Source organism: Hypanus sabinus, chromosome 18, assembly GCF_030144855.1.
Source record: "Hypanus sabinus isolate sHypSab1 chromosome 18, sHypSab1.hap1, whole genome shotgun sequence".
In the NCBI taxonomy this organism is placed as follows: Eukaryota; Metazoa; Chordata; class Chondrichthyes; order Myliobatiformes; family Dasyatidae; genus Hypanus; species Hypanus sabinus.
Genome location: NC_082723.1, coordinates 37,576,900 through 37,602,321, shown reverse-complemented (window position 1 = coordinate 37,602,321; position 25,422 = coordinate 37,576,900). Strand labels below are relative to the sequence as shown.

The 25,422-nt window shown below is 42.2% G+C and overlaps 1 protein-coding gene and 1 long non-coding RNA gene across 4 annotated transcripts in view; one reads left to right on the top strand and one right to left on the bottom strand.

Annotated features, from left to right (window-relative positions):
* miga2 (mitoguardin 2) overlaps positions 1-24,530 on the bottom strand; it is an 84,293-nt gene extending 59,763 nt beyond the window's left edge. Inside the window, exon 1 of one of the 3 annotated variants that reach the window (XM_059994175.1) lies at positions 24,258-24,530. The gene's annotated coding sequence lies outside the window, so the exon portion shown is untranslated. Of the gene's footprint in view, positions 1-2,579; positions 2,612-24,257 lie in introns of those variants that run through there. The other 2 variants (XM_059994171.1, XM_059994172.1) reach the window with 2 other exon arrangements.
* LOC132377504 (uncharacterized) lies at positions 5,471-9,197 on the top strand. Its single transcript, XR_009506660.1, has 3 exons — positions 5,471-5,926; positions 6,223-6,435; positions 9,051-9,197. It is a non-coding gene; the product is annotated as an uncharacterized LOC132377504 (long non-coding RNA).
* Positions 24,531-25,422: the final 892 nt, after the last annotated feature.

The following is a 25,422-nucleotide window of genomic DNA, read 5'->3' as shown; positions in this document are numbered from 1 at the left end:
ATGTGACCACGAAGGAACTTGCAAACTCCATACAGAGGAATGAACTGAACCTGGGTCAATGTGCTGCCCTAAATGCGCCAATTCCGGATTAATTCTGTGATGCTCTAGTAAAGGCACAATGCTCCATTTTGCACTCTAATATTTCATCAGTCAACCATTTGATTGGATTGATTCAAGTGATCCGCAGTAGCAGCCTCTCACCTCCAATGGTAATCCACCCAAAGATCTATACTGGGGACTTCACATGTTGAAACCTTAGAGAGTACTGACAATGTCGTTGAACAGTAAAGGTACTATGGCATTAAACCAAAAGACAGTTCCCTAACAAAGAGGACATACAAGAACACACTACAAACAATAACAATTCTTTCAATATTGCTAGACCTAGTCAACAAAAGTAAAATCAATAGTCATGAAATGGTCAGATATCCTGATGGACTGAAAGACTCCAAATAAAAACAAGTTCTCTCAAGACCATCACAGATTTCCAGAAAAATAGTGGCACGCTTGGACACAGCAGCCACCCTAGGTCCAACCAAAGATGCACTTGTTTGTCCTTTACGTCTTTTTTTAAATGATCGCAAGGCTCTTCTGCATATTAAGAACATCAAGGACTGCAGGTCTACCCCACATCAGCAAGTTGCTTGATAGTGGAGGGGCTGGAACTGAGTAAACCGTGCTGCTGCCTGCTACAGGAGGGCATTGGAGTAAGTGTGCGAAGGTGGTGTTCAAACTAACAAACGGAGTGACTGATTGCCTTGGACATTTTTCCTGTGATCACAAGACCCTGTTGGACATTGGTAATGTAGAATGGCGCAAGTCCAGTTCACTGGCTCATTGGCATTGACTGCAAGGCCTCGACTGCAGTACAGACTAGGGTCTCATGCCGCGGGCTCCCCTGTCATAGCCACCCTGGGAGGAAATGCCGGAGGTGGTGTGGTGTGGCATCCATCTTGGGTTGGCCCCTCCAGTGTTCGCTCAGTGAAAGACAAGCTGGATTGCGTTCGTCTGCAGCTGCACTGGCGCGTGACAATCTGGGTTTGTGGGTTTGTTCTTGCCAACAACATATCTTGTACCATCAATTTACAGGACACAATGCTCAAGGAATTGGGCTGAACTATGTTTACTGTCATATTATATGTGTCTTGTGCTGTGTATGACTGTCGGTACTGTATTTTGCACCTTGGCGTCGGAGGAACGCTGTTTCGTTTGGCTGTATTGATGGGTGTTCATGCATGGTAGAATAACAATTAAACTTGAAACACATTTCAGAAGATGTGCAGCTCGGGTGGTTGATGGTTGGGTTAAGTTGTTCCCAAATCTTGGCAATTCACTTGCAAACGTTTGGTCACCATGAGAGAAGACATTGTAGGTGCGCTGTTGATTATGCCATGTCCTCTGAACACTCGGTCTTTATGGACTTCTCATTCAGCTGATTGGACATCATTTCAAAAACTCATTTGTGATGTGGGGAGGAAATCTCATCGCTGATTGGCTGCATGGCGAACTGCAAAATATATAAAGGTCAAGCATCCAGACGACACAGCACAATGATGATGTCTCCTTGCATAGTGATGAAATGTATCAAACATAATATCTGAGCTGAGAATAATCATAATAACAAAAAGGCATACAAAATAGGAAAGTGTCCCATTCACTGATGCTAGTAGTCCTAAGACAGGGTTGATAATGTGGATCAGTTTATGTTCTATCAAATGTAGCTGATATCTAAGAAATGCAATCCTGTTCCATAATGAGTCAAATTGATCTAAATTTATGAAAACATTTTTTAACTAAACCGAAATAGGGAATTCAGATTTACTGGTCCATACCATGATTTATGTTTAAAGTGAACAACGTCCTAGCACATTTCACTAAAACAAATTGCATTAATTTCACCTTCACTAACTTCTCCATTAACAATGTGTTTCATGTTCTCAGAACCAAAATATGAATGTTAATGGATTTTTTTTAAAATGAGAAGACAGGAAATTGCAGATACTGCAAGCCTGCAATAAAATCCAAGTATGCGAGAAATACTCAGAAGGTTAGGCGGCATCTATGGAGAAAGAGTCATTGACAAGTTCTGATCTACTGAACATCTCTAATATTTACTCTTTTTATTTCTGCATTTTAAATGGTTGATCTCAACAATGGCAGAAGTAAAGATACAATGGACGAAGGGCAAAGTGTGGAACAGGGCAGCAGAACACTTAAGGCATACCAAGCAATAGACAGCACAATAAGAGACCATCCTCCGCATAACTCCCCTCCAAGCTACCAATCAACGTCCAAGAACAAATCATTGTTTTACCACGACCACCTTCCACCCTAATTGAACATAAACCTCATATCAAAGTCCATCACAATATCAAGATTTAATTGTTTATTCATGTCTCATCTGTTAATATTTAAATAGTCGAGCTGTGCTCCAACCTCATTTCTGTGTCTGTGGAACAGCAGAACCTATCCCAAACAGGGAAAATTAACACGTAATTTGAAATGGTGATTAATTTTATTGACATTATAAATTACTTCCACTGCTAATCTACTAACAACATCCATTGTTTCTCACTCACCTACCCCGAATGCTCCCCTCTTTTCGTGGCCGTAGAGGACAATTTCTAGAGCGAACCTCCTCACCGGAAGTCCCCGAGACTGACAGCCCGACTCTCCAATGCACTGGCCGAAAGGCTATACGACGCAGGGAATTGAACCAATAGAAACGTCGCAGAGGCGGAAACTACCTTTCAGCGCTATTGGACCCAATTCGTTGAGCGTCACTACTTTTAAGGCGGGTCAAGGGTGGCCATTGGTGAGAATGAAATTGATTGGCAGTTGATGAAAAAATCTTTCGGAAGGAATTGAGAGGTGGAGGTGGCACTTGTGAAATTTTTGAGAAATATTTCAAAGATTCAAAATCCTAAAGAACTTGCAATGTAATCTTTACATTCAAACATCAAAGAATATATAAATGTGAACCAAATAATATATTTATAAAGAAGGAAGAACAGGGAGAACAAGGGTTAGGGTAAGGCACGCTGAATAAATTCTCCTAAGGCCCTGAGTGTACAGTATCCAAAACAAAACTTGACACTGCAGGGTGTGTATACTGTAGTATCAAAACACCAGCATTTGGTAAAACACTTTGGAAGCGGCGTCATTGGCCTTTGAGGAACATCCGCGCAACTGGATTCCGGGAAGCAATGCTGATAGACGCAATGAAATACAGTATGTACTCGAACTGATCGAAACTTGTTGATCTTCCTGTGCAAGGCGCTGTCCGAAAGCACAAGCTGCTGACTGTGCCTTTCAAGAGACTGAAGGATGCCCTGATGTTTGATGCAGCCACAGCAAAATTCTTATGAGAAGCACTACAATATAAAGTTCTGCTGCTGAGGTGCATATATTGAATTGCTTAGTACAATGGATAAAGATAATGACATGCCCAGATATATTACTGCATATTTTATAAACAAAGTATTGTCTGGGGAAAAAGTTGGCACCGAAAACCAGTATAGCGAAAGTTGAGTCCGCTGTGTTGTCAAGGAGTGTTGCTCTCAGCTAGGCCTTTCAGTATCATCTGTCCTTGGAACATTTTACCCAGAGAGCATTTTGACCACAAGTCATTCAAGGAGTGATCTACTCAAAATGTCATCTGAGCCTTGAAGGACAAGAAGATGGTGGATGCTGTTGTGCAGTTCCCTGAGCAGACTGTTCCATCATGTCAGTCCATGGCCTTCTCTTGTGCTACAATGAGACCACCCTCAGGGTGGAGGAGCAACACCTTATAGACCGTCTGGGTAGCTCCAACCTGATGGCATGAATATAGATTTCTCGAACCTCCAGTAATGCACCTCCCCCCCCCACTTCGCCATTCCCCATTCCCATTTCCCTCTCTCACCCTACCTCCTTACCTGCCCATTACCTTACTCTAGTGCTCGTCCCTCTTCTCTTTCTTCCATGGCCTTCTGCCCTCTCCTATTAGATTCCCGCTTCTCCAGCCCTGTATCTCTTCCACCAATTGATTTCTCCCTCCGGTAAACAAATTACTCCCCCGCCACCACCACCACCAATTCCCCACTCTGACGTTTTACCTCTGCATCTGCCTATCACTTCCCTCTGGGTCCCCTCCTCCTTTCCTTTCTCCTGTGGTCCACGCTCTATCAGATTCCTTCTTCTCCAGCCCATGACCTTTACCACCCACTTCACCTATCACCTTCCAGCGAGCCTCCCTCCCCTCCCCCCACCTTTTTATTATAGACAATAGACAATAGGTGCAGAAGTAGACCACTCGGCCCCTCGAGTCTGCACCGCCATTCTGAGATCATGGCTGATCATTCACTATCAATACCCAGTCCCTGCCTTGTCCCCATATCCCTTGATTCCCCTATCCATCAGATATCTATCTAGCTCCTTCTTGAAAGCATCCAGAGAATTGGCCTCCACTGTCTTCCAAGGCAGTGCATTCCACACCTCCACAACTCTCTGGGAGAAGAAGTTTTTCCTCAACTCTGTTTTAAATAACTGACCTTTTATTCTCAATCCATGCCCTCTGGTACTGGACTCTCCCAACATCTGGAACATATTTCCTGCCTCAATCCTATCAAATGCTTTAATTATCTTAAACGTTTCAATCAGATCCCCTCTCGATCTCCTCAATTCCAATGTGTACAAGCCCAATCTCTCCAATCTCTCTGCATAAGACAGCCCTGCCATCCCAGGAATCAACCTAGTGAATCTACGCTGCACTTCCTCAATTGCCAGAATGTCCTTCCTTAAACCTGGAGGCCAAAACTGTACACAATATTCCAGGTATGGTCTCACCAGGGCCCTGTACAATTGCAAAAGGACATCCTTGCTCTTGTACTCAATTCCCCTTGTAATAAAGGGGAACATTCCATTTGCCCTCTTCACTGCCTGTTGCACTTGCTCACTCAATATTCTGGCATCTTCCCCCCTTCCTTCTCTGTCCTGAAGAAGGGTCTTGGCCCAAAGCATCAGCTACTTATTCATTTCCATAGATACTGCCTGACCTGCTGAGCTCCTCCAGCATTTTGTTTGTGTTGCTTTGGATTTCCAGCATCTGCAGACTCCCCTCATGTCTATAGACCTTTTATTTGAATACCTCATCACCAGAACTTTCAAACAAGCAAATAATGAGAAGGGCTCTCTCAATCTACGATGGCTTTCTCCGACTTTGGTTTTCCTTACCACTTCATTTCGATGACCTTTTGTCAGTTTTGATATGCAGTGTTGTGTTTCAGTTCTATGAATTAAGCTATGATGTATCAAGATTTAGTGTAATATATAGTAATGACAAATCTCTTGTCTTCATACCTCATTACAAAGCATTGGTGGGTATAGTAACTTGAGGCACATGTTAGCTACAATCAGTTTGAATTTGGAACAAGCTCAAGTACTGTATTTGAATACATTCTTATTTTCTGTAAACACAGGAGATCATGCAGATGCTGGGAATTCAGAGCAACATATAGAAAATGCTGAAGGAGCATAGCAGGCTAGGCAGCATCTATGGAAATGAATATACAACCAACATTTCGTGCTGGGACCTGAAGAAGAGTCTTGGTCCAAAGCATAAACTTTTCATTAATTTCCATGGATAGAAAGTTCCTACAGCATTTTGTGTGCATTTCTCCTTTTCTATGCTTTACAGCATTGTTTTGCAGTTGACTATATTGTCACAAGGAGTGCTTTATTGGTTTTAAAGCATTCCGCATTGTTCTCTAGTTTTTTTTTCCTTTCAAGTCCCTCTACAAATTATGGCGGCATTCCATTCCTGTGAATTGCTTGTAATCTGGACAGTTGGCAAGTTGGAAATGCAGCCGTGTGTGGAGTTCCCACAGCGCAGAAGTGCTTGAAAAGCCCCAGAGCAGCTGATCTCCTAGAGACTCATTCGTCGCACGTAAGTCAGGATTCACTGTCTTGCTTCACAGTAACTTCATCCAGTCCTGATCTTCACTAGCTCAGTATTGCTAAATGCGCCGAAGGCAGTCTAGGCTCTAAAGTATGGATATTCTTCTTAGCTTCTTAACTGGACTCTTAACGCCTTAGGACTGTCCATCATTTTGACAAGCTTTAGATATTGGGATCATCAGAGGACGGAATAAAGTCAGGATGTCACTAAACAACGACTCCTTTGCTTTCATCTTCAGAAACAGCTCTATTTCTATCTTTGATATCTTTTTTTTCCCTTTCAAGGTTCTTTTGAAGACCTTGACCTGGAGTTACACGCTGATTTTGGTTCTTTACGGGAATGGGACCCGCTCTCAGGGCCTCACCATCGGCCGCTTTTTGATAACCCACGGACGCGGCCTGGGAGACCAGTGCGCCTTCAGAGAGCCGGATTTTCGTGGCTCTGGAGACGGGCTGACTCAAGGCCGGTGTCACAGGAAAACACTGCTTATTTCCTCTGTAAGTGCTACCTGTCGTGCTGAGCTGCCCCAGTGTTTCATGTGTGTTGCTCAAGATTTCCCACACCTGCAGAACCACTTGAATTTACGAATTTCAGTATTTTTATTTCTGGAGCAACTTCATCTCTGTCCAGGAGAGGGAACCATTGTACCATCATTGACAATGAAATAATATTTTTTTAATCAGATTCATTCTTCTACTTTTAGGTCGCCCCCAAAGTTCTTTACAACCAATGAAATAGTATCCGTAGTAGTGATATGAGAATTGCACAGCAAATTTATACACAGTAAGATCCCTCATGGCTGTGTAAACTTCTGCTTAAGAAGAAAGAGACTAGCAAACTGAGGCACAGCTGGTGCACGTTGCTTTTCTCTTCTCTCTTACTGATGTTGTGGATCCCTACGTACCCAATAGAGCTATCAAAAGTAAAAGACTAACCCTCTGTGGGATTGGGTTGTACAATATTTGTATTCCTGTGCTTCTTTATACTTTTGTAAAATCTCCTATATACATGCGATTGTTCAGTGAATTGTTTGGTGTTTACAGTTGCCTCTCTATTTTTCTGTAAACTTCTTGGGTTCAGTGGCAGGTGTCACATTACTTCAATCTAGTTATTTAATTGGTTAACTGTTTTATCTGTTAGCATTTTAATGGTATCAGTGATCTGATGTAACAAGTCTCGACCACCTTTTTTCACACTCTCTTTTTCTCTTTAGGGTCTTTCCTTGCCTGCTCTCTCTCCCTCTTTTTTCCCCTCTCCTGCTTTTTCCTTGCCTGCTCTCTCTTTCTCCCTTTGTCATCTTTCTTTCCTCCTTCACTTACCTTTTGCATTTTCATTTCTTTTCTTTGGTCTTGTGACACTTAACAATACAATTGTATGCAACAAGTTTTGTGCCTCGTCCTTAACTTCTGAGGGATCTTTGGATCACAGAGGCATCAGGATCCAATGCCTTCCTAAAAATATCTCAGGATCACTCCAATACATTTTCCTTGAATGATTTTTTTAAAGTCTATTGTGAACTCAGAAATGTAGCGGCCAATGGTTGGAACTTCTTAAAATAATATTAGCTGAAATATGAACATGAGCTTGGACATCTGGATAAACTCCACAGTTCCCTATGGAGGGCAGTCAGGGCCAAGGTTTAATATACTGCAATGGATAGAGGAATGGTTGACAGACACAAGGCAGCAAGTGGGAATAAAAGGGGGCCTCTTCTGGTTGGCCATCAGTGACGAGTGGTTCCTCAGGGGTCAGTATTGGGACCGCTACTTTTGACGTTGTTTGTAAATTATTTAGATAATGGAATTGATGGCTTTGTGGCAAAGTTTGTGAATGATATGAAGAGAGGTGGAGGGGTAGGTAGTGCTGAAGAAGCAATGCGATTGCTGCAGGACTTACACAAATTAGAAGAATGGGCAAATAAGCGGCAGATGGAATACAGTGTAGAGAAATGTATGATAATGCATTTTGGTAAAAGGAACAATAGTGCGGACTATTACCTAAATGGGGAGAAGGTTCAAACATCAGAGGTGCAGAGGGACTTGGGAGTCCTCATACAAGACTCCCAGAAGGTTCATTCACAGGGAGAGTCTGTGGTAAGTGAAATGTTGGCATTTATTTCAAAAGGAATAGAATATGAAAACAACAAGATAATGCTGAAGCTTCACAAGACAGTAGTCAGGCTGCAATTGGAGTATTGTCAACAGTTTTGGGCCCCTTATCTCAGAAACGATGTGTTGTCATTGGAGAGAGTCCAGAGGAGGTTCACAGGGATGATTCCAGGAATGAAGGGGTTAAAATATAAGGAGCATTTGGGAGCTTTGGCAGGAATTTGGGCGTTTGGCAGCTTTGTACTCACTGGAATTTAGAAGAATGTGACAGGATCTCATTGAAACCTTCAGAATTTTGAAAGGACTAGATAAGGTGGATGTGGAGAGGATGGTCGAGGTATCCAGAATTAGACGGCACAGCCTCAAAATTGAGGGGCGACCTTTTAGAACAGAAGTAAGGAGGGACATTTTAGCCGGAGAGTGGTGGACCTGTGGAATGCTTGGCCACAGACTGCGGTGGAGCTTAGTCTGTGGGTGTATTTAAAGCAGAAGTTGATAGCTTCCTGATTGGTGAGGGCTTCAAGGGACACGGTGAGAGGGCAGGTGTGTGGGATTGAATGGGATCAGACATGATGGAATGGCAGAGAGGACTCCATGCTCCTGTGTCTTATGGCCTTATCTTCAATAGACTGGCACTCGCCGGGTTAGACTGTGTGCTCAGGATCATGGAAAAAGGTCATTCCACTCAGACTCAGTGGTGAGAGTTATCAGCTGGAAGTTAGTTTGTTGTTGCCCTGTGAAAGGCTATTCAGAAAGAGAAAATGCCTAATACTGGGCAAAACACAACCAGACAGAATTTTTTTTTAAAATAAATGGTGATTCTTAAAATATATTTATTTCCAGTTAAACACAAGAGCAGTTAGGGATTTTTCAAGGTTGCTGCACCATCCCTGATTACAGGCATTATATAAAATACAGTGTTATCTCTGCCATGGGGAGTGAGGAAGTGAGGGCGGGGCTGTCATTTATAGGCATTTACAGTGCCTATGTTTCTTCTTTTCTAGCAGAGTATGGAGATCGATTGATAATGCCTCATAATTCTGCCGCCTGGATTGATTGATAGCTGGTGCTCTGCACGCCTTTCAGGAAAGAAGAAGAGTGGGTGCAAGTTATTTGGGAGTCCAGGAAGTGTTTTATGCTGCACTTTACATTAGCTATGTAATCCCCAAATTTGTCATGCTTGTACCCATTGTCAGGATGTTATAGCGTGTTCCAGAATAAGCTGGGAAGAGGAGGGTGAGGTGCAGTTTGTTGATTAAAGTGTGATGGATAGCGCATTAACCACAGGGTTTTTATCAGCCCATTGCAGTGAGACCAAACCCCCATGACTGAGCAGGTTCACAGAAGGAAGAATATAGCCTCAAGAAATCAGAATGTCAGATTAGAGCCAACAACTGAATAGGAATTATCCAGGAAAAGAGCTCAAACTTCAGTTCACTGCTCCTTTTTGTTTCTAAACAAATAAACATGGAAGAAATTGAAGCGGGAGTTTACATAACTCTTGCTCATTCCACCATTCAATAAGCTGATCTTCCACCAGATTCCTGCGTGAACTTCATATCCCATAAACCTCTTTAAAAAGCTATCAATCTTTATCTTTACTATACCCAGCACTTGATCCATCAAGGTCATCTTGGGGAGACAATTTCTAAGTTTCACCCCTTCTGGGTTGAAGAAATTTCTTTGCACCCAAATTTTCAAATTTGAAAATTTGAAAAAGACTGTGGCCCCCTGATTCTGAACATCCCAACAAGGGAAATATCTTTACCCTCTCAAGCCTTTTTAAAAGCTCAACTCAAATAACCTTTTTGCTCTCAACTCAAGGAAATGTAGACCAAGCCTCCTTAATCTCTTCACGGGAGTCAGTCTGGTAGAATTTTGCTGCATTTCTTCCAAGCCTTCTACCTTAGTCAAGATAACTACAAATGTTTGTACTTGAGGCTGTTTTACTCTTGTACTCAAATCCTCTTGCAAAAAAGGCCAAGATGTTATTTGCCTTCCTAATTGCTTTCTGTAGCTATGCTTTAACTTGCAGTGACTTGATTGAAATAACATCCAGTTTACTCTGAACACCAACCCTTTTTAAATTTTAAATAATATTCTGTTTTTCGATTTTTGTTTTCTAACAAAGTGGTTGACTTGACAATTTTTCCACATTATTTTCCATTTGCCATGATTTGGCGCGCTTGCAGACACAAACGCCTCTCTGCCTTCTCATGAACCACACCCATCCTCCCATCCAGCTTTGTCCCACCCGCAAATTTCAGTTTATCACACTTCTCTCTCCTCATCCAATCCCTGATGGAGTTTCTGAGGAGCTGGAACCCCAGTTCCATCCCCGTGCCATCTCACCAGTAACAACCTCCCAGAATGAAGATGGCCCAGCTATTCCTACTTCCTGTTTTCTGTCTGTTAACCAATCCTCGACCTCTCGGTAGTTGTCCACACAACACTTTACAGTACAAGCACTCCAGGTTCAATTCCCACCAATGCCTGTAAGGAGTTTGTACGTTCTGCTCATGACCACATGGGTTTCCTCCCACAGTCCAAAGACAGATTGGATGGTAGATTAATTGGTCGTTGTAAATTGTTCCCTGATTAAATTTGGATTAAACTGGGGATGCTGGGTGGCATGGCTCAAAGGGCTATTCCACGCAGTATCTCAATAAATAAATAATTTACTCCCAATCCCATTCAGTAACCCTGTAACTTCCTAAAGGTCAAATCCAGTTTTTTTCAAATCCATTCTCCTGGTTAGAAATATTGTCAAACACAATTTTCCTTTTATAAACCCATGTTGACTGGTGAATTTTATTAATATTTTCAAAGCGCCCTGTTGCCACTTCCTTAATAATAGCTTCTGCCATTCGCCTTTCTACTGGTATCAAGTTCCAATCAGATGTTGTTGATCAGAAAGACCTGAACACAGCAAGCAATTCGCTGCAATAAGATTGAAGTGTGTAAAAAACGGCTGACTCCAATCAAATAGGACCTTGGTGAAGTATACTACAATGACACGTACGTTTTGAATTTCATTACCTAAGTAAGGATGAGCTTGCCTCAAAAGAAGTGCAGCAAATTCTCATTGTACCAGATTTTCCCATGATGAGGGATTGAATGAATTAGATCTACATGAGACAAAATCAAGTGTCCTCGCTGGAACACAACATTTCAAAGTTCAAAGTAAATTTACTATCAAAGTACATATATGTCACAACATACAGTGCCGAGATTCATTTTCTTGCAGGCATACTCAATAAATCCATAATAGGATAATAACCTTAATAGAATAAATGAAAGACTGCACCAACTTGGGTGCTCATCCAGTGTGCAAAAGACAACAAAATGTGTAAATACAAAAAGAAAGAAATATTATAAATAAGTAAATGAGCAATAAATATTGAGAACAAGAGATGAAGAGTCCTTGAAAAGGAGTCCATAGGTTATGGGACTATTTCAATAATGGAGCAAATGAAGTTGAGCGAAGTTATCTCCTCTAGTTCAAGAGCCTGATGGTTGAGGGATAATAATTTCCCTGAACCTGATGGTGTGAGTCCTGAGGCTCCTGTACCTTCTTCCTGATTGCAGCAGCGAGAAGAGAGCGTGACTGGGGTGGTGGGGGTCTCTGATGATGGATGCTGCTTTCCTGCGACAACTCTCCATGAAGATGTGCTCAACGGTGGGGAGGACTTTACCCATGATGGACTGGACCATATCCACTACTTTTCAAAGGTATTGGTGCTTCCATACCAGGCTGTGATGCAACCAGTCAATATACTCTCCACCATACCTCTACAGAGGTTTGCCTAAGTTTTTGATGTCATGCTGAATCTGTGCAGACTCCTAAGGAAGTAGAGGTGCTGTCGTGCTTTCTTTGTAATTGCAGTTATGTGCTGGGTCCAGGACAGATCCTCTGAAACGATAACAGCGAGGAATTTAAAGGTGCTGACCCTGTCCACCTCTGATCCTCTGATGAGGACTGGCTCATGGACCTCTGGTTTCCTTCTCCTGAAGTCAATCACTGATGGGGTAGATGCTGGGATGATCTTTACTTAGAACATGGAAGTCATAATCAAAGGTTGGACATTTAGCACAAATTTCTTCAGTAAATCTACACCCTGGAGCATTGTGATTGGTCAGTCTTTGAGAATATTCAAGTCGGACATCAGCTGAGTTTTGAAACAAAGGAAACTGGGAGATGTGAAGGAAACTGGCAACAGGGCAGAGCGTTTGCTATTATCTTGCTGAGTCTCAGAGCTGACTTGAATGTCTGAACAATCTATTCCTGAGCCTTGCTCTCATGCCTTCAGTATAGGATACTGAATGTGGGGCTTAAAATAAAAGGGATGAGGAAGAACACATTCAGCCTTTCCATTCTACATTGCCACCTAATTCAATCTTGTCTAATCTTAACCTCACTTACCCAAGCCTGATTAGTTTTGACTGTGTCCTCCAGCAGTCAGTCGGGCACGCCAGACTTCCACTACACTTGAGTTGAAAAATGGCCACCTGATTTCCGATCTAAACAGACCGCCTCTCATTGTGAGAACATTCTGGATTCTGCTTTGAGAGGAAATAATTCTCCCCCAACATCTTTGATATTTTGATCCCTTCATCCCTTCAGCTTTCCAAAATTCAAGCCAAGTCAATGCAACTGATCCTGACAATTAAAGTCCAATGAATTTGTATTGGATCTGTTGCTGAGGAATTTCTGTGCTGTGGTTCCCAGAGAACAATCTCCGAATTATTAATTAAAAATTGACTCAATCAGAGTGCGGCTAAACTCAGAACCCCCTAGCTTTCACTAGGTACAGGGCCCCTGAGTTGCAGGGGAACCTCGGAGAGAATGTGGTTGAAGGCAGGGGAAGATGCTGGAGCTGCCAGATAATTTTATCAAACACCGCCTCACTGCCAACTGCCAGTTCAGTTGTCACAGGTCCGGGAGGATTAGTCTCTTTTGCTGAAGAGATAGAGACGTACTGACATTCAAAACCAAAAGCATGCTTGTTTAGGTTCAAGCAACACTTCAATCCGTTGATTTTGAAACATTTCTCAATTTGAGTGATTCCTAGCTTGACAAAACTGTTCCATATGAGGGAGAGTATCAATATTTAGGGACAGGTACCAGTTTGGCAGCAAAAGCAATTTTCTGCAAATTAATTAAAAGGAGAGGGAAAAAAAAACATTGGCCTATAGTTTCTGGGTTTTTTTTAGAATAAAGGGGAGGGATCTCATCAAAATGCAAAAGATTCTTTGAACTGACTAGGTCAATGATTAGAAAGTGCTTCCCAACCCCCACCCCTCGCCTCGCCAGAGATTCGAGAATGAGTACTCATAGCCTCAGAATAAGAGTTGCCAATCAAGAATGAAATGAGAAGAAAGTTCTTTACGATACAGACTCTGCAGTTGCCCCCCCCCCCCACGCTTCCTTCCAGCATCAACCCATTCACCCACCAAACCCACCTCATCACCCTCCAGGTTGTGAAACTTTGAAATTCTTTCCTTCAGTGAGTCATGGTTGTTCAGACAGTGAGTACATTCACGACTAAGACCGATTGATTTTGGATATTGGGGAAATTAAGGGCTATGGTGGAAGAACAGGAATATGGTATGGCGGTAGACCAGCCATTATTGTATAAATGGAAATGCATACTCAAGGGATAATGCACACAATGGCCACTTTATTAAGTACATCTGTACACCTGCTCATTAATGCAAATATCTAATCATCAAACCATGTGACAAATGCATGTAGTAAAAGCATGCAGACATGGTCAAGATGTCCAGTTCTTGTTCATACCAAACATCAGAATGGGGAAGAAATGTGACCTAAGTGACTTTGACTATGGAATGATTGTTGGTGCTAGAGGGGGTGGTTCAAGTATCTCAGAAACTGCTGATCTCCTGGGATTTTCACGCACAGTTGTCTCTAGTCTTAACAGAGAATGATGCAAAAAGAGAAACCCAAAGAAACATCCAGTGAGCAGTAGTTCTGTGGGTGAAAACACCTTGTTAATGAGAGAGGTCAGAGGAGAATGGCCAGACGGTTCAAGCTGACAGGAAGGCAACAGTAACTATGCATTTCAACTTTGGTGTGCAGAATATTTCTGAATGCACAACACGTTGGACCTTGAAGTGGAAATACCTAAAAAGTGGCCACTGAGTATATAACCTACCCTAATGTTTTTATGTTTTTCCCTTCCTTCCTGAAAACCAACACAATTTCAACATGTCCCAAGCACAAAGTTACAAAAGCCTCCAATCAACCATAGCTGAAACCTAATATGCTGGGCATGAAAAACCCCTAGGGTTAATTTTTTAAATGAAAGGATACAATGAATTTTCCAGATTGTAACAGGATTTGGCAATATTGATCTGAGCAAATTGCTTGCTATATTTAAAATCCCAAACCTGGGGATACAAATTGGGGAATTACAATTAAGATAGGAGGATAGGGAGAAGTTATTTTTATCCCCCCACAGTGTTATTTTTATATCCCCAACAATGAAGTAAAGCTATGGAAGAAATTGCCAAATAACTTCATTTAGGCAATTGGGTATGTCAATAGGTAATCAGCAGCATTTATTGGAGAGATAGGGGGTTGCGAAAATTCAGTGTTGTGGTAAGTATGGTGTTTGGCAGCAAGATGCACCCTGGGTTTTTAAAAATGTGTTATACCCCAATATTTGTTCGATCACAGGCTTCTTACGTTTCCCACATTCCAGTCTCAAGGATGAATTTGACTAGTTATTTGACTACTAGATCATTGCGGTCAAACCCAGTTCTGTCCACAGTAGACTGATAGAGGGTGGGTGGATCCAGGGATTACGCAGGTGGATAATGGATAACAGCCAGAAATAGAAGTCTTCTCATTCCTAGTCCCAGCAGAAAGATTTTTTAAAAAGTTTCCTGTAGATGGGACATTAACCCCAATTTTGGTCAGTGCCTTGAAGAATAAAGGGAAGAAAATGGGGAGAAAAACAAGTTAACAAAAATATCTTCAAACATGTTGTTTCAAAGAAATCTCGACCAGCCCAGCTGAAGCAGTTCCTTGCTTTTCAAAGGAGCTCATTTAAAATGAAAAACAATCCTCTTGTCAGTCCAACTTTGATTAACAAATGAGCAAAATGCAAAGTTTTCCTGAGCGTCATCTTGGAGTCTGTTAAATGCTCTTTATCTTATTGCAAACTACAGAATCCATCCCTGCTACAAGGAGGTATCTGTGAGCAGGAACTACACTCACAACTCACCATGACTCAATCACTCATCATTTCTATCCCTGTTGAAACTCCTCACTCCTATTCTCTGCTTCTGCGCTTTGTTCTGTCACTTCAATTCCCTCCCTGCTTCTGTCTCACATTTTGTCTGTAAGTGCATCAGCTATGACTCAGTGGAGAGCAAACGTGTCACTAAGGTGATTGGATTATATCCCTCTCCAGAGACCTAGCAAAGCGTACCCGGTCAATTGTGAGATGAATCACCATTTCAAAGTGTCAGATGTTTTAGACCTAAGACCATGAGATAAAGGAGCAGAATTAGGCCATTTGGCCCATCAAGTCTACTCCACCATTTCATCATGGCTGATCCACTTTTCCTCTCAGCCCCGATCTCCTGCCTTCTCCCTGTATCAGAATCATGTTTATTATCACCAGCATGTGTCATGAAATTTCTTAACCTAGTAGCAACAGTACAATGAAATACATGATAATATAGAAAAAAACTAAATTACAGTAAATATATATATATAGAATGGATTAAGATAATGTAAAACAGAAATAATAAAAGTATAGTGTTCACGGGTTCAACGTCCATTTAGGAATTGGATGGCAGAGGGAAAAGAGGGAAAATCACTGAGTGTGTGCCTTCAGGCTTCTGTACCTCCTTCCTGGTGGTAACAATGAGAAGAGGGCATGTCCTGGGTGACGGGGGTCCATTACCTTTCTGAGGCACCACTCCTTGAAGATGTCTTGGCTACTACGGAGGCTAGTATCCAAGATGGAGCTGACTAATTTCAAAGTAACCCTTCAAGCCCTGAGCAATCAAGAATCTATCAACTTCTGCCTTAAATATACATAAAGACTTGGCCTCCACAGCTGCCTGTGGCAAAGAATTCCACAGCTTCACCACTCTCTGGCTAAAGAAATTCCTCCTCATCTCCATTCTAAAAGGACACACCTCTACTTTTGATGAGATGTGAAACATCCTATATGAGCATAAATGTTCCCATTGTATTCTCTCCAAGAAGACCAAGGGACTTCGGCATCAGTTCCTAATATGTATCCCTCTACCAATACCATCTGCTTATTATCTTATTACTGCTCGTGGGTTCCTGCCGCTTGCGCAGTTTATTAATGTAAATGTTCTTCACAAAGATTAAACTTTAAGAACAATTACTGATAGGCAACAAATTCCAATTTTACCATCACCTCCCACTCCTATAAATGAATTACTTAAAAAATGCTGTTTTAGTTGTCCCAAGTTTTCACAAGTCAGAAGACGGGCATAAATACAGGAATCAATAGACAATAGACAGTAGGTGCGGGAGTAGGCCATTCGGCCCTTCTAGCCAGCACCGCCTTTCGCTGTGATCACGGCTGATCGTACACAATCAGTACCCCGTTCCTGCCCTCTCCCCATATCCCTTGACTCCGCTATCTATAAGAGCTCTATCTAACTCTCTCTTGAATGCATCCAGAGACTTGGCCTCCACTGCCTTCTGGGGCAGAGCATTCCACATATCCACCCACTCTCTGGGTGAAAAAGTTTTTCCGCATCTAAATGGCCTACCCCTTATTCTTAAACTGTGGCCTCTAGTTCTGGACTCACCCATCAGCGGGAACATGCTTCCTGCCTCCAGCATGTCCAATCCCTTAATAATCTTATATGTTTCTATCAGATCCCCTCTCATCCTTCTAAATTCCAGTGTATACAAGCCCAGTCGCTCCAATCTTTCAACATATGACAGTCCTGCCATTCCGGGAATTAAGCTTGTGAACCTACGCTGCACTCCCTCAATAGCAATAATATCCTTCCTCAAATTTGGAGACCAAAACTGCACACAATACTCCAGGTGGGGTCTCACCAGGGCCCTGTGCAGCTGCAGAAGGACCTTTTTACTCCTATACTCAATTCCTCTTGTTATAAAGGCCAGCATGCCATTAGCTTTCTTCACTGCCTGCTGTACCCGCATGCTTGCTTTCATTGACTGATGTACAAGAACACCGAGATCTCGTTGTACTTCCCCTTTTCCTAACTTGACTCCATTTAGATAGTAATCTGCCTTCCTGTTCTTGCCACCAAAGTGGATAACCTCACATTTAACCACATTAAACTGCATCTGCCATACATTTGCCCATTCACCCAACCTGTCCAAGTCACCCTGCATTCTCATAACATCCTCCTGACATTTCACACTGCCACCCAGCTTTGTGTCATCAGCAAATTTGCTAATGTTACTTTTAATTCCCTTCATCTAAATCATTAATGTATATTGTAAACAGCTGCGGTCCCAGCACCGAACCTTGCAGTACCCCATTGGTCACAGCCTGCCATTCCAAAAGGGACCCGTTAATCGCTACTCTTTGTTTCCTGCCAGCCAGCCAATTTTCAGTCCATGTCAGTACTTTGCCCCCAATACCATGTGCCCTAATTTTGCCCACTAATCTCCTATGTGGGACTTTATCAAAAGCTTTCTGGAAGTCCAGGTACACTACATCCACTGGCTCTCCCTTGTCTATTTTCATAGCTACATCCTCAAAAAACTCCAGAAGATTAGTCAAGCATGATTTTCCCTTCATAGATCCATGCATAGATTCCCTTCATAGATCGGACTAATCCTTCTACTGCTATCCAAATGTGTCGTAATTTCCTCTTTTATAATTGACTCCAGCATCTTTCCCACCACTGAAGTCAGGCTAACCTGTTTTCTCTCTCCCTCCTTTCTTGAAAAGTGGGATAACATTAGACACCCTCCAATCAGCAGGAACTGTGCCTGAATCTATAGAACATTGGAAAATGATTACCAATGTGTCCACGATTTCTAGAGCCACTTCTTTAAGTACCCTGGGATGCAGACCATCAGGTTCCGGGGACTTATCAGCCTTCAGACTCAACAGACTATTCAACACCGTTTCTTGCCTAATATAAATTTCCTTCAGTTCATCCTTTACCCTAGTTCCTTTGGCCACTATTACATCTGGGAGATTATTTGTGTCTTCCCTAGTGAAGACAGATCCAAAGTACCTGTTCAACTCATCTGCCATTTCCTTGTTCCCCATAATAAATTCACCCGTTTCTGTCTTCAATGGCCCAATTTTGGTCTTAACTATTTTGTTGCTATTCACATACCTAAAGAGGCTTTTACTATCCCCCTTTATATTCTTGGCTAGTTTACCTTCGTACCTCATTTTTTCTTGGCGTATTGCCTTTTTTGTTATCTTCTGTTGCTCTTTAAAAGTTTCCCAGTCCTCTGGTTTCCCGCTCATCTTTGCTATGTTATACTTCTTCTCTTTTATTTTTATACTGCCCTTTACTTCCCTTGTCAGCCACGGCCGCCCCTTACTCCCCTTAGTATCTTTCTTCCTCTTTGGAATGAACCGATCCTGCACCTTCTGCATTATTCCCAGAAATACCTGCCATTTTTGTTCCACTGTCTTCCCTGCTAGGGTATTGTTCCATTGAACTTTGGCCAGCTCCTCCCTCATAGCTCCATAGTTCCCTTTGTTCAACTGTAATACTGACACATCCGATTTTCCCTTCTCCTTCTCAAACTGTAGGTTAAAACATATCATATTATGGTCACTAGCTCCTAATGGTTCCTTTACCTCGAGGTCCCTGATCAAATCTGGTTCATTGCACAACACTAAATCTAGAATTGCCTTCTCCCTGGTAGGCTTCAGTACCAACTATTCTAAGAATCCATCTCAGAGGCACTCCACAAACTCCCTTTCTTGGGGTCCAGTACCATTCTGATTCTCCCGGTCTACCTGCATGTTGAAATCCCCCATGACAACTGTATCATTACCTTTGCAACATGCCAATTTTAACTCTTCATTCAACTTACACCCTACATCCAGACTGCTGTTTGGGGGACTGTAGATAACTCCCATTAGGGTCTCGGAATGTTTCTAGGAATGGATCAAGGAACGTTTCTTCGTAGTGCTGTAATTTTATGTGTACTGAAGGAATTTAATGTAAGTTCTGAACTCTAAGTTTGATCAGGTTCATTATGCCTTTCTCACAACTAGTTTGCCAAATTTGTTCTTAGTCTTGGCCCTTGGCTCAAGTGCCATGCTTATACAGAGACAGTGGATATACATAATGATATCAAATTCCCCCCCCCCCCCAGTATGGTTTGATGTCACTTGCGTGAAAGTCATTTGTACATCTATGGAGCATGAACTGTAGAGACAAGTGGTGCCAAGGCACATCTTGCAGATCTGCTCATGAACGAAAGGAGCCCAGCCTTCTCTTGTCCACGGTATCGCGCCACAATGCTTGAGTCGCCATTTAGAGAGAGGACCTGATTGAGGGGTCTCGGTGCATGTAGAGTGGATGCTTTCTCTTGTGGAAGCATTGGAAGGAGGGTTAACTTTTTAAAAACAAGGCATTGCCCATTTAATAAGAAAACTGTGGCAGTTCATCTTCCTGGGTAGGTTCCGAGTTGTTGGAACCCCCCTCCTCCAAGGGCAGTGCGCACAGAGTCCTTGAGTATTTGGAAGGCAGATAGTTAGGTGCCTGCTTATGAAGGGGCTGAAAGGATCCAAGGGATATAGAGTTAAGCTTACAGTCAGACCAGTTATGATCTCCAGAGCAGGTTTGAGGGGCTGAGTGACCTTTTCCAGCTCCTAATTCACCTGCTCACGTACCCAATCTTTTCTCAGGTTAAGAGATTATGGCTAAAGAATTTTCCTTACTGGATTCTCCTATCTCCCGCCATCACACAAGATTCTCCACAAGAACTGAAGTGGTCGCTCTTCCAAGAACCCCAATTCCCCATCTATGCAAAAAGACACAGCATTCAGTTGATCCTGTTTCCCCACCCCAAATGGCAGTGTCCCATCCATCACCCAGCAAATACACGGACCATGAACCCGTGAACACTACCTCACTTTTTGCTCTCTTTTTGCACTGTTTTGCCGAGATGCTTCTTTAGGACTGGAAAAGAAGGGGGAAGACAACAGAAGGAAAGGTTGGGGGGGGGTGGAGGAAGGGAAAGAGGACCAGCTATAAGGTGTTTGGTGAAGCCAGATGGGTGGGAAAGGTAAAGGGCTCGAGAAGAAGGAATCTGATAGGAGAAAAGAGAGGACCATGAGAGAATGGGAAGAAGGAGGGGTCTGTGGCAATGAATTCCACAGATTCAACACCCTTTGGCCAAAGAAATTCATTTTCATCTCAGTTCTAAAGCGACTTCCTTGCATTCTGAGACCGTGCCCTCTGGTTCTAGACTTCCCCAGTTTTGGAAACATTCTCTCTGTGTCCACTCTATCTAGGCCTTATTATACCAACACATCTACATTAAGATTCTATGATTGTTTATATTTGTGGGAGCTGTGCAAAAATTGGCTACCAGATTTCCTACACAACACCATTAACAGCATTTCAAAAGAAGCTTCTGTAAAATGCTTTTGAATGTTCTGATTTTGTGAAAAACACTATATAAGTGAAAGCTGCTTACACTTTTTCTTTTATTTCTTTTTAACTTGTCGTCCTTCTTTATTTCTCACTATTGCTTTCAAGACTTTTAATTTTCCTTTCTCACTCCTTTTATTTTGCCATTCCCCCTTTCAATTTGTTCTTTTCTTCCTCCCTTGTTGACATACAGGGCTATAGGATTGCATGCTGACTCTCTGTCAAATAAAGGTAAGATAACTCTGCCAACAGGTGACGTGATGGTTACTTGCATGGCCCCAAATCTGTACTTGCTGGTTTAATGAGTCATCTTCTTATGAAAATATCTGCACTGTGAGCCATTGTATGTGGTGATTATCTGATTTATTGGATGGAATACGTTACATATGTTTAGCCAGTCATTGGAAATCAGGATTAACAATTTGTGCTTCATTTCCATACCATTGTCCAAAATCAACGTTGGTGTAGCATATCCTGAGCCGACTTCCTGACATATAAAACCTGCCAGTCAGCTTTTTTTTATTCCTGTCTCTGAATTCTGATTTGCATATCAAGCTGTCCAGGTGCCTCTCTTTCCAGCTGAAACAAAATTAAGATCTTAGACTTATATGAAACTTTCTCAAAGATTTGCTGAAGTGCTCTATTACCAATTAAATATTCCTGAAGTGCAATCATTTGTTGTCAAACAGAAAAAAGGTTGTTAATTTCCATACAGCAAGGTCTCTCAAACATCAGTGAGCTGATGACTTATTTAGTTTATTTTTAGTTTAGGGTTGAGCAATAGCTATTGGCCAATACAATCTTTTACTTTTCAAAGGTCTGCTATAAGTTAAAGCCTGCTCCATTATGCATGTTAAGTTGGACAGTTTGTTCTCAGGAGTTGACTGCTGCTCTCAGTTGTGTTCATCTGATACCAGAAGCAATAATTAGTCACACTTATAGCTCTAATCACCAGATGGCACCAATTGGAGAATTTACAATCTGGAAGAATATCAACAAAAATTAACACAGTGGATTCCAGTTAATTGGGCCATCGGTTAAACAGGGCAGCCAGTTATTTGGGACAACTCTCAAAACAAAAACGAATCAAGAAAATTGTCAGGATTTCCTTTGTTTATTTGGGACACTATTGGGACAGGAGACAGCTGCTGAACAGGTTCCAATGAGTGTCAGTCATACATACTTGCACCATGCTTAGAGCGAACAGTTTTCAGATAGAATCAGTTGAGTGTACTCGAGTTCAAAAAACGGTGATTTTTGTGACTGGTAGTCGGTGAAAAATAAGCAGAAAGGCAATTCCAAACTGTTTTGGTACTGTGGTTTCAAATTTTTAGGCTTGGAGATGCCAGAAACAGCCAGGAGTGAAAATGAGACAATTTCACTACATCAACAAGTTAGGTACTATGTAGAATTTGAAGGCACTAACAATCACCTTGAATGTGAAAATGAAAATGAAGATTTGAAGGATGCAACTGTCAAAAGAATGGTAAAAATGCAGTCCATTTTCTGCTCTAGGTTCCTGCGCTGATTCTGTTCAATGCGTACACTGGATAAGTTCCTCTATCGACAACTATTTGGAACTAATACACAGTTTTATTGTACTTTAGTACTATTGGTAGGGTTCTAATGTATTCTTCATTTCATTTAAATACACCATTTCTTTTTTTAATACCTTTTCAACTATTTCCTTAAAACTAATTGGGGCAGCCACATAATTGGGCCAAAATGTATCAGTCCTGATATGTGTCTGGTTTCAATCCTAGGTAGTAAAAGGCAAAATACATTTGAGATAACAAAGAGGGAGATGTAGTTTTGTGGTCCAAATCAGGACACCACCCATTCCTAGGAAGTTAATAAAAATAAATAAATGGATTGAGAAACAAAGATATCTTGGAATTCAAATGTATAAACCATTAAAATGAACACCACCGTTTGATAAAGTATTTAAAGTCAGTTTTTAGAGGAACAGTTATTAAAGGTATCAAATTCATACAAAATAGTCTAGAGGGAGTACAGCTCTGCTCATCGTATTGCAAAAGTTGCACAGGAGCACTGGATGGATTTGATGTGTTGAATCTCTTAGAAAAGATTGAAAAGGCTTTGCCTTTTTTCATTTGAAGAGAGACTTAGAGAGAAACCTCATGTAATCCTGATGAAGGGTCTCGGCCTGAACTGTCGCGTGCTTGTTCCCTTCCATGGACGCTGCCTGTCTTGCCCTGTCCCTCCAGCATTTTCTGTGAGGTGTTCAAGATTCCCGGCGTTTCCAGAATCTCTTTAAATGGGAATGTGTTTGATGTCAGAAGGAGTTAAATGGTGTGGGTAAATCTGAAACAAGGGGTTATAACTACAAGCCATTAATCAATCTAATTAGGACTTTTATATTGAATAAAGGGAATGTCAATCTTATTGCCAAATTATTAAAAATTATTGCCCTTAAGGGAAAGATGTGATATATTTGGAGATACACAAAGGGAGGTGAAAAGTTCTAATTGAAGTAGAATTAAGTTTCCTATGGACTCTTAAGTACAGGTTAGGTGCTGTTTATTTAATAATTGTCAAAGGAAAGGGAGGATAAGGCCAAATAATCAGTGCAGTGACCCTTTTGCTAGGGTCAAACTTGGTGCAGATTACCGTCATACCCGGATCGTTCTGTACGCTTCAGTATGACACTGCAACAAGAGGAGCATCCAGTAGCACAGTTGCAACATTTCATCTTGGATCCAGGGGCCACAAGAGTATTCTGCAACCCTTCAGAGTCAGAAAGTCTTATACTTACACACAAAGTCCTGGTGAAGGGTCTCAGTCTGAAACTTCGACTCCATGGATGCTGCCTGAGTTTTATGTGTCCAGCATCTGCAGACTCTCTTGTGCTTATATTTACACCTTCTTTTCTCAAATTGAGAGTGGATTGCTTCTTATTGCAGAGTGGACTCAGTGGGCCAAATGGCCTAACTCTCCTATGTCCCATTATGCCTGTCAGCATCATTCGAATCCCAAAGCCTCTTATGGTTTATAAAATACTTTTGAAATGCAATCGCTGGTGTAACAGAGAAATTGTAGCAAACAATTTATGCCAAGCAAAGTTTCCCTCCCACAAACTGAAACCTGATAATACCTAGATCAGGTAGTCGAATCAATGATGCTGGTTGCAAGCGTGTCTGCTACCACAACACTCTAGGCAAAACCTCTTCCACCTGCCGAGGAGGAACTCCTTAAAGATGTATTACAAAGAGTGCACTTTGTACTTATCTCTCTACTGGGATTCTTGAACCCACAACTCCTAATTTTGAGGCAAAATACTACTCCCTCAGAATTGGCAACACCAATTCTGACCGATCTGGAGAAAAATGTTGAGTGTGCATTAACCCATCAAGGGGACTGTACTGTGTCCAAAGGAAAGGTGATAATAGGTCTCGATGTCTAGTCAAATCTCATTAGAAACTACGAGTTCACAGCTGCTGGTGCCTCCATACAATGGTGCAAGGCTTGAGGCTGTTTGCATGTTTAGCAGAACTCTCAAAACCTGTTCAACCTTCCATCAGCTGTTCCAAAACTGATTTAGATCTTTTTCTTTAACCTACCTGATTTGGCTTGGGTTGAAATCTGATGCTGGTTCTGTACTGAAATCTTGAGTTATTCACAACAATCAACGCCCTCGCCACAAGAGCAAATTTGCATGTCAAATAAGGGACCTAGTTCGATGTTCTGTGATATTCCACTCGCCGTCGCCCTCCCCACAGCCCCAAAGCTGGCTCCGGGGGGAGGCGGGTGGGAGATGAGAGCGGGGAGGAGCTCTCCGTGCGTGCAATTCCGCAGTTAAAAAGTTGCAGTCAAATATTACCCAGAGCTGCGGACAACATCCCGTCACATGGCAATCTCCAGATTGAGGAGAGACAAGGTGGCAGGATATTTAACTCTTTCACTACCACCTGTTATTTTGAGCCAGGTCTGTCCATGCAGAGCACACTTCTACTGCCTACTACATTCATTGAAATACACATCTGTATCAGTTCACCCTTTCCACCTCTCCTGCTGCACACATCTGTATCTGTACCTTCAGGTGGCTCCTGGGACCACACCTGTTTTTGAAACAACGGCCCCTCAAACAGCTCTACCACGGTCATGCACTTCCACGCAGATCAAGAGTGGGAATGCTCTTTCACTTTTCTTCTCTCTAGAACCGGGAGCTCAGTCACAGCAATGGAATCACAGGCCACACCTGAGGCTCCTTTTTGCCTTTCCACTCCGTCCTAGCTGCGAATGAACAGAGTGATGATAGCCACAGGACCCGGACTCTCGTGGCAATGGGTTGTGAAGTTCAGCCTCCTGCAAGGGAAAGGCAACTCGTTTCATAGGTCAGAGGTTACAGTTCAACATTATCCGAAACCCTCAGGAAATTAGCCTTGAAATAAAAGATGAAGCGGGGGGGGGGGGGGGGGGGAAGAAACAACTAACACAAAACTGTTAAATTTGTATGGATTTTATTCTGAATAAACATAACTGATGGTAAGAGAAGAAAAAGAACAGTGATGAAAATCCTTCTTCACACATGATGGTGCAATCAACTTACTCAAGCGTAGTATTGAGCAATGCACGCAAAATGCTGGAGGAACTCAGCAAGTCAGGCAGCATCTGTGGAGGGAAATAAACAGTTGACATCTTGGGCCAAGACCCTTCTTCAGGGACAGTTTATTTCCCTCCATAGACGCTGCCTGACTTGCTGAGTTCCTCCAGCATTTTGCGTGT